Below are 8,744 nucleotides of genomic sequence, written 5' to 3'. Positions count from 1 at the left end.
ACAGCTGGAATAAAACAGAAACCCTGGCAGAGCAAATATATCAAAATGATACAAAATGGTAAACAAAAAACCCAAAAACCAACAAATAATTGAGGGACCGGGAAACGATCAGAGGCCAGAATTGAAAAAATGAAATGGAAATAGGAAAAAAAAATCACACTCTTGAAGTGTGTCATCTCATGACACGTTTTGGGGGAGTAATACCGAAAACCAGTGAGCTATAAAACAGTCATCTGTTTCCAAGTGGGAAGTACACAATTTCAGAACCAGACCTTTTCCATATATAAATGGTGGGAGAAGCACTTCATTCTTTTTTATAGCATGGAACAAAAAAAAAAAAAACCAAACCCAAAACAACCAACCCCAAATAATGAGACTATCTTTGGCTGCAATTGAAGTCTAATGGTCAGAGGCATGCTCGTATCAGCCTGGCTCTGCTGGGACCCCTGACAACGGCTCTGCACGGGCCAGTGTGCGTGTCCTGATGTGATCTCTGGGGTTTGCGTTTCACAAATGAACCTCCAGCGTTTAACTCAAAAACTAAAAACCAGATTAGCTTCGTTAGTTGGGGGTTTTCAGCATTGTGCAGGTAGGGTTGGTTACTCCTGGGGGGATTGTGGTAGTACCCTTTGGAAAATTGTTCATAAGCCTAATTTTTTTTTGCATGTATTTTAATATTTTTAAACAAAAGCAAGCTGCTTTTGATGCAAATATATGCAAACTTGAAATAGATTCCTTCCTTTTCATCTCGCCTCAGAGACAGCACCACTACTTCTTTACAGACTGTCCTTTTAAGATTTTTTTTAAATATATCTATGAAGAAACAGGCCCTGCAGTTTCTACTCATGTAAAACTCTTTTTCTGCTGTCAGTGAGGAGTTTTTTCCTAGTAAAAACAATCGTTATTTTTACTAGTAACAGCTGTTGTCCTGGACTCAGCTCAGCAGCACCCGTTCTCCTCATCAGATGTGGCTGGTAAGCCCTTCGATCTGTGGAACACCAACCCCAAATCCGACCTTTTCTCCCTTTTCTTTTAAATCAGGTGCAGCTTTGCATGCCCAGCCCTCGACCAGAGATGAGCGGGGGCCTGACTCATCCCCTCGCTCCCAGTAGCACCCCAGTGACATTCGGCACCGCAGCATTATGTCGGCAGTAGAAGAACCTGGAGGGATGCAGATGGGTAGCGGTGCTCATGGTTGGGCACCGGACATGGCCAACCTACAGAGACAAGGTCTACAAAGCTGAGCCAGATCAATGACCACAACTCAGGCACCTTGAACATTTATTTGCATGCTGAGCATCCCCCGTGTCCGCAGCAGCCTCCCGCTGAGCGTCAACGAGATTTGGGTTCCTAAACCCCTTGGCATTGCTGGGAAACTCCAAAAGAGAGAAGTGGCGTGTTGAAAGTTTGCGATACCAGACATGTTGGCTTCCTACATTCAGCCTAAACGCCTCTTTGTCTTATGTGACTTATTTGTAATTACTCAAGCTGCTAATTTTACTCTTATGTAAATGATGTCGGGAGGCAAAGCGTGAAGGCAACTAGGCACGTACGGGATAATGGATGGCAGGAGGAAAGAATGAAGCTAGCACGACATGAGAATGGCTCTGAGTGCTGAGCAGATTCCAGCAAACACTTTTGGGAATTCCCTAGAAATTCAGGTGGCACAAAGAAGTTGCTTTTCAGATTAACGACTGAAAAGTTGGAAGGGTGTAACGCTCCCTCTTATCTGGAAGAAAAAAGATAAAATCAGTTCTAGTGCCACAGTCCTCCCCAAATCCGCCCCACCATCATCTATTTTAGCACTGGGGTCTTCGGTTCAGCCATCCCAAAGGCACAGCCCTCAGAGATGGCTGGGTCAAGACTTCTGAGGACATCCTGTCTTCATTTACTCTACTGGCAAAACTTCAAATGAGGCCTTATAAACAAGCTCGTATTTTTTTGCAGCATCTCCACCTGACAGCTGAGTGGCCATCTCCAGGGAATACGCGGCATTTAGCACGCAGTCACCAAGAGCTCACTTGCTTTTGGATGCAAAGTAAACACAAGCAGATGCACACGGTAATTATCAGGAGGCTATCCTCGGCACTTCTATTTCGGTGCTGGTATTTACCCGCATAACCAGCACTTGTTTCCCATCTTAAACCTCACTATGCTTTAATAAAAGGAGTTTACACTCATAGTCCACGCCGTAGCTATCTGGCTGGCTGCACCGTGTATTTTGCAAGCCATGAAGATGTCAAGAGAGGACAAGACTGAATGTCCACAGAATGCTGATGTTGTTACTTGTCTCACATAACATGGAGAAGTGCTGAAAAGCAAAGCGCAACCTTTAAAAGACCTACCAGAAGTTCAGCGAATTCAGCGAGTCAATAGACTTCAGCATTAATTTGTTCAACTGTAAACCTTCACTTACAAACCACAGATGTGGGTTGAGGTTTACACATGTCTCTTAATTTTTAACATAATGGGTCTGAACCCTACGGCCAACATTTTCAACTCTTATTATTTCCTGGGCCTCTGACTTGTTCCCACGGAAGGTTTGGCCTCGTGTACAGGAACACCTACTGCCAGCACATTTCCTTTTCTTGGCTACCTTGCCAGACAGACCCCCAAGAAAGTACCCATGGACTTTAGGTCGGAAAGGACCTTGAAGATCATCCAGTTCCAACCCCCCTGCCATGGGCAAGGACACCTCCCACCAGCCCAGGTTGCTCCAAGCCCCGTCCAACCTGGCCTTGAACACCTCCAGGGATGGGGCAGCCACAGCTTCTTGGGGCAACCTGGGCTAGTGCCCCACCACCCTCACAGGGAAAAAATTTCTCCCTAATATCAAACCTAAATCTCCCTCCTTCCAGTTTGAAGCCATTCCCCCTCTACATCATGAGAATGCCCTTGGGAAAAGTCCCTCCCCAGCTCTCCTGGAGCCCCTTTAGTGACTGGAAGGGGCTCTAAGGTCTCCCCGGAGCCTTCTCTTCTCCAGGCTGAACACCCCCATCTCTCTCAGCCTGTCCTCACAGCAGAGGTGCTCCAGCCCTCAGAGCATCTTTGTGGCCCTCCTCTGGACCCGGTCCAACAGGAGTTGTTTTTAAATGCTATTTTTTAAATTTTAAATGCTGTTTTTGTTTTAGCTCCCTTACTGCCATCTGTCTCGACGTGAGCTATCTACCACGCATATGGCATTTCAGCTCTGCCACAATGCACAACTTTGCGCATAACCCCCTAATTTATCATACAGTCAAAAACCCATTGCATTTTCAAATGCAACTTGGGGAAGCAGCACGCTCTTAGGAAGTCCCCCAATGATTCTATTCCTTATTCCCTGCCAAGAGGCACCCCTTAGTCCGCAATGACTGCGGCTCAGGGCAGCAACCTACCCCTGATAATATCTATAAATCAGGCTCAAGAGCACAAAATGGGGCTGAAAATAGAGATGTCAATAGTCCATTTCCAGATTGCTTCACGTTCTACAGAGCTTCATAAGCAAACCACCTCCTGTCACATATCTTCATCCGTTACTGTCTCCTTTTTCAACAGTTGGGTTGAGGCTGCACAAATCAGTGACTGTTAAGAGAATAAAATTATTCCTTGACCGGGTAAAAAGTGATTTTACATGTTAACCTTTTCAATGTTCTCTGGAAGTCAAATTACAGCTAAATAATAGTCTGGGGCAGTTTAGAAATGAATAAAATGTACCAAAAACCAAAACGCTTCCACATTTGTTCAACAAAGGTGGCACAAACCTACTCTGCATGGGGCTGAAGTTTTCCCCTCCTGGGAAGGATGTCAGCACAAGCTTTCAGTTCCACATGGAAACCACAATTTATCACTTCACAGCACTTCAGCACCAGCATATCCCTTCACAGAGTTGGAATCGTGCCCAAAGAACCTTCACAATCATTTAGTAAGCACCAAACAGCAGAAAAAAAACCCAGAATCATAGAATGGTTAGGTTGGAAGGGACCTTGAAGACCATAAAGTTCCAACACCCCCTGCCATGGGCAGGGACACCTCCCACCAGCCCAGGTTGCTCCAAGCCCCGTCCAACCTTGAACACCTCCAGGGATGGGGCAGCCACAGCTTCTCGGGGCAACCTGCGCCAGGGGCTCACCACCTTCAGAATAAAGAATTTTTTCCTAACCTAAATCTCCATCATACATCATCTTTATAAACTAAAAGCACAGCCAAGTGGTGGAATGACAAGCTGAACCTTGCGTGTCCAAAGCCGACTGGTACCTTTCATGATGGGATACAAATGAAATCAGAGCTGTCTCACTCTTCTCCACTCTTACCAAGCCCTGAGGTTCATGGTGTTTAGTGGTTTCTTTAAAATCTTAGCTCCTGGGCTTCTGGGCTTACAGGAAAAATTTAGCTGCCACCAACATAAAACCAAACCCTGTTTCTTGGGGATGCTGGAAAAACAATGATCAAAAAGGTAAAAAATTAAAAGGTAAACAAACCTCACTTATCACGTGATTTCAAAGAAGCTACTGTGATTTCAAGCAGTTTTTTGTGTTGGGAAGAAGAGATAGGGAATTGATTAACTCTTAATTAATATAGTAAGGGAGAGAGCGAGGGCTAAAGCTGACACTGAATTCAAATGTTCCTATAAGAGGTGAGGAGGCACCTTTGTTTCTGGAAACGGGCTCCTCGTTAAGTTCAAGATCTCTAAGCACTACTCTAATTAATTGGTTGGGTTTTTTTCTAACTGTATTCCTACTTCTACCATATTTTTCCATAATATAATCATATAAGAACAGAAGAAACTACTGGGAAGCAAAATTTTCAGTTTCTCTTTTGAACTCCACCATGCAACGGTTACTTCCCCAGGAAATAACTGGCCAACAAATTAATGTCAACAGAATTTTTTTTTTCCCCCGTTGTGTTTTGGGGTTGGTTGTGTTTGGGTTTTTTTTAAGCCTAAATTCTGATAACTGCAAAAATGAGAAACTAATAGCACCCAGGAATAGTTCTGCAAGTCCATTTTTTTTTAAAAAAAAGTTGTGAAGTATCTATTTCAGAAAAAAATATTAGCTCCTGATACTTAGTTATTTGAAGATTAGGCTACAGAGATGGTAAAATGAGACAAAGGAATAATTTTAAGGTAGATTGTTGGACTATTTTGTTATGAACGGGTACGTGCAGGGCTGATATATTTGATTCTCCCCGAAGTCATACCTCCCAGGCTCAGAGCAAGCAATCCAGGCATGGGAGTAGGGCTCAGCAGAGATTTTCGTTATGTTTTACTGATACGAGGTTGTGCTGGGGGGTGGGTGGGTGGTGTTCTTTGAACAGCAGCAGCTGATGGCAGCCAACCAAATTCCCCTGCTAACATTTCAAGGAAATGAGAAGCGTCTCAGCCTGTGTTGAAAGCTTCTCCTGTCACTGCGTCGCATGAGCATATCCGCTGAATTAACTCTGCAAAAATCCCCCTCTCGAGTAAGTGCTCTGAAACTTTCTCAGAAGATGAAACCCCACAAATTTCTCCGTAGTGAGAAATTTCAGTCTGTCTGTCAGAAGCGTAAATTTGCCGGGAAAAAAAAAAAAAAAAAAATATATAGCTTTGCAGAATTTACTTAGGGAAAGCCTTCGTAGTTGGGTTTTCTTTTAAATACTTGTGCAATGATAGGCTTTCCCTTCTCCACTCAAAGATCTGGAGAGGGAGCGGAGACCCCACCAACCCTTCCCAGCTTGCAGGACAGGATGCTTTAACAGCACCTGGTGCTTTTACAGGCTGCTGCATTCCCGTAACACCCATCTTATGCAAACACCAGCAACGCGTCGGGTAAAACACAGCTCGGCCCAGCTCGGGGCCGGGCAGTTCCTGGCTCTCAAGAGGCACGTTTGGTTCCTGGTCTCACTAGGACCCTTCCCACCCCAAAGGACATGGTGGGGTCCCTCAACAACCACCCTCACTTAGACTCATAGAATGAATCACAGAATGGTTTGGGTTGGAAGGGACTTTCAAAGGTCATCTAGTCCACCCCCCAGCCATGAGCAGGGACATCTTCAACTAGATGAGGTTGCTCAGAGCCTCGTCCAACCTGACCTTGAATGTTTCCAGGGATGGGGCATCTCCCATCTCTCTGAAGAACTTGTTTCTTCCCTTGAAGACGGGCAGCGCACGTACACGGTGATTTTTGGCGACGGGGAGTTATTTGTCTGTGGACCACAGGATGAGGCTTTCATCGGAGAGGTCCTGACGGTGACGTGCCTGGTTGCATTTACAACCAACATTCCTTCCCACTAACCCTGCAAGTAAAAGCTGGGTACTTTGAGCCCCTGCCCCAAGGATTTACCAGTTAATGTGAAACACATGCAACAGCTAGAGAGTGATAAATAACGGGAAGAGGTAACAACGAGGAGATTAGCTAAATCTGCTGGCAGAACCACGTCCAGATAAGTGCTCCCAGCTCCCCCAGCCATCCAGGGAGGCTGCCACGAACTGACTCCCATTTCGTCTCTCCTCGGCACCTTTTGCAGCACAGGGGCCAAAGCTGCCCCAGCTGCAACGATACCTTCAGAGCTGAACATGCTCAGCCTGAATCTTGCTCTTATTATTCACAAATTATAATTAGAGAGGGCTTTCTCCACCCGTGTGGTACGCAGCGGAGCTGGCTGCATCATTTGCTTTGATGCTGAACTACATCAACCAATTTGGCCCTATCCAAGGAGCTATTTGGCCAGGAGACTCCCAACCCGGGGAGGGAATCAGGTACCTTGAAGGGTACCAGCTCGGAGCTCCCCTTGGACATGGGATGAACAGGATTGTAGCCTTCTTTGGAGCAGAGCCGTGACCGTGAGCAGTCATTGCTACCTGCTCTCCCTTTAAGGCAGATCTGAGGAAAATTATTTTCTAGCTCCTTTCCATATGAAAAGCCCTAAAAATGTGAATGAACCAGTCCGTATGGCTGAGATCAGCTGCACTTTGTTTCTTCAGCATTGCCATTATAGCTTTTTATGAGCCTTCCCAACACATACATTTGATGGGAAGTGATCTAGTTCAGTGCTGGTAATGCTCAGGATAACATCCAGCCTGGCACAGCAGCAGCAGAGAGGTGGACAGGGTCTTTCAGGTCCTGAAGAACAGCAATTTTTTTAAATTTTTTTCTTTTTTTAAGTCTCATTCCAAAAATACTAGAACAGTATTTGCTTGTAGAAATATTTAGTTCAGTCTGGGACTGCCCTTCCTGAAGCCGGTATGTGATTATTTACCTAGGCAGAAAAACGCAGAGCGGAATAGTGTGACCTCACCCGGGATCTGATCCAGTCGCCAGTCAAACAACCAGCCTGGAAGAGCAGCCCATGGGGCCAGGTGATAAAGAAGTCCTTTTCCCTTCTGCCCCAATGTGAAAGCTATTGCATCTCCCTACAGAGCCCCCGAGCAGGGTGATAAGATGAAGATGAAGGTAGTTTTGGTCACACTCCCCCCATGCACGCAGAGCCCCGCTGCCCTGCACCATCCCCCTGTGCTACTCAGCCTGTGGTGGGATGGGTGGTAGAGCCATGGGGGGATTAGAAGAAAAACAACCCACTTCAAGCAAAGGCAGGGGTTGTTAGAAAGTCAAAGGCTATGGATGAGAAAAATCACAGTCTTATTCACAGCTCTAAGAGGAGAGTATTAGGACCATGGGCATCTCCCATCTTTTGGGTATCTACTTTAGGTGGAGAAAAGTCCATCTGAAGGTCCAACCAGCAGCTGTTGATCAGATCTGTGTTGCAGCCCCATAAACACGCAGAGGGACCGAGCCGAACCTTGCTGAACGCTTTCCCTCCCTGACAAAGTTTTGACCAAATTCTGTTGGGAAATTGTCTCAAGAAGCTTTCCCCACGACAAATCATCCAGGCAGACAGCTCCCACCCCCAGCAGTCACCTGCTTCTGCCAAACACCATATGGGTCCCTCTCTCCTTTTTCTTTCCCATTAAGCCATTTCTGATCTGATGTCAGGAGGTTGCCGCTGCATAATTTGCCCCTCTTCCCATCCTCCCCATCGTTACTCTTGCACTTTCCCTGTGAGCTGCTGCTGTAGTGAAGGTGTGTCAGAATTGCACCCGTTTCCCTCCTGCAACGAGGTATGTAGGTCAGGAGGGTGGCAGGGCAGGGTGCAGGGACAGGCAGTCCTCAGGCATCCCCATGCTTGGTGTCCAAGGGGGATGAAGGCCTGACGGCACAGGCAGGGCTACAGCATTTTGGTGGGGGTACCACGGATGGGGCTGCACCGCCCTGTACTCTGTGACATCTTTTTCCTACAGATAAAACAGGGATCTCATCTTTGGTTCTAGGTAGGCTCATGCACACCTGGAGGAACATAGAGAGTAATAGAAAGCAGAAATATTTCCCAGACCTGGCAACCTTGTAGCCGTTAATGAGAAACATTTTCTCTAACAGAAGGCTTCCAGGGATAGAAACATTAAGAAATCACCTTAATGTTGAAAGTCAAGACAAATTATTCCAACCTGAGACAAGGATTATATAAATCTGCGAATTGGTCCCAGTGGTGGAAAGGGAGTGACAACAAGCATCTTGTCGGGAGGCCACGCAGAGGTGGGTACCGCTCCAGGAAAACCCTGGCTAAGCAATTAGGGGCTGACCAGTCCCTCCATTTTACTCCAGTGCCAAATAGTGCTGGGGTCCCCAGGGTGACCAGCCCGGCCAGGCAGCACCGCTGGCAGCAGCGGGCAGGACACCGAGGAGCAGCCCGGAGCAGGAGGCGCAAACCTTCTTCGAAGCAGCCTGGGATAG

Source organism: Charadrius vociferus, unplaced genomic scaffold (assembly GCF_000708025.1).
Source record: "Charadrius vociferus isolate BGI_N301 unplaced genomic scaffold, ASM70802v2 scaffold701, whole genome shotgun sequence".
NCBI classification, from domain to species: domain Eukaryota; kingdom Metazoa; phylum Chordata; class Aves; order Charadriiformes; family Charadriidae; genus Charadrius; species Charadrius vociferus.
The sequence above is the reverse complement of the archived record's forward strand: the minus strand, read 5'-3'. Positions refer to the sequence as shown.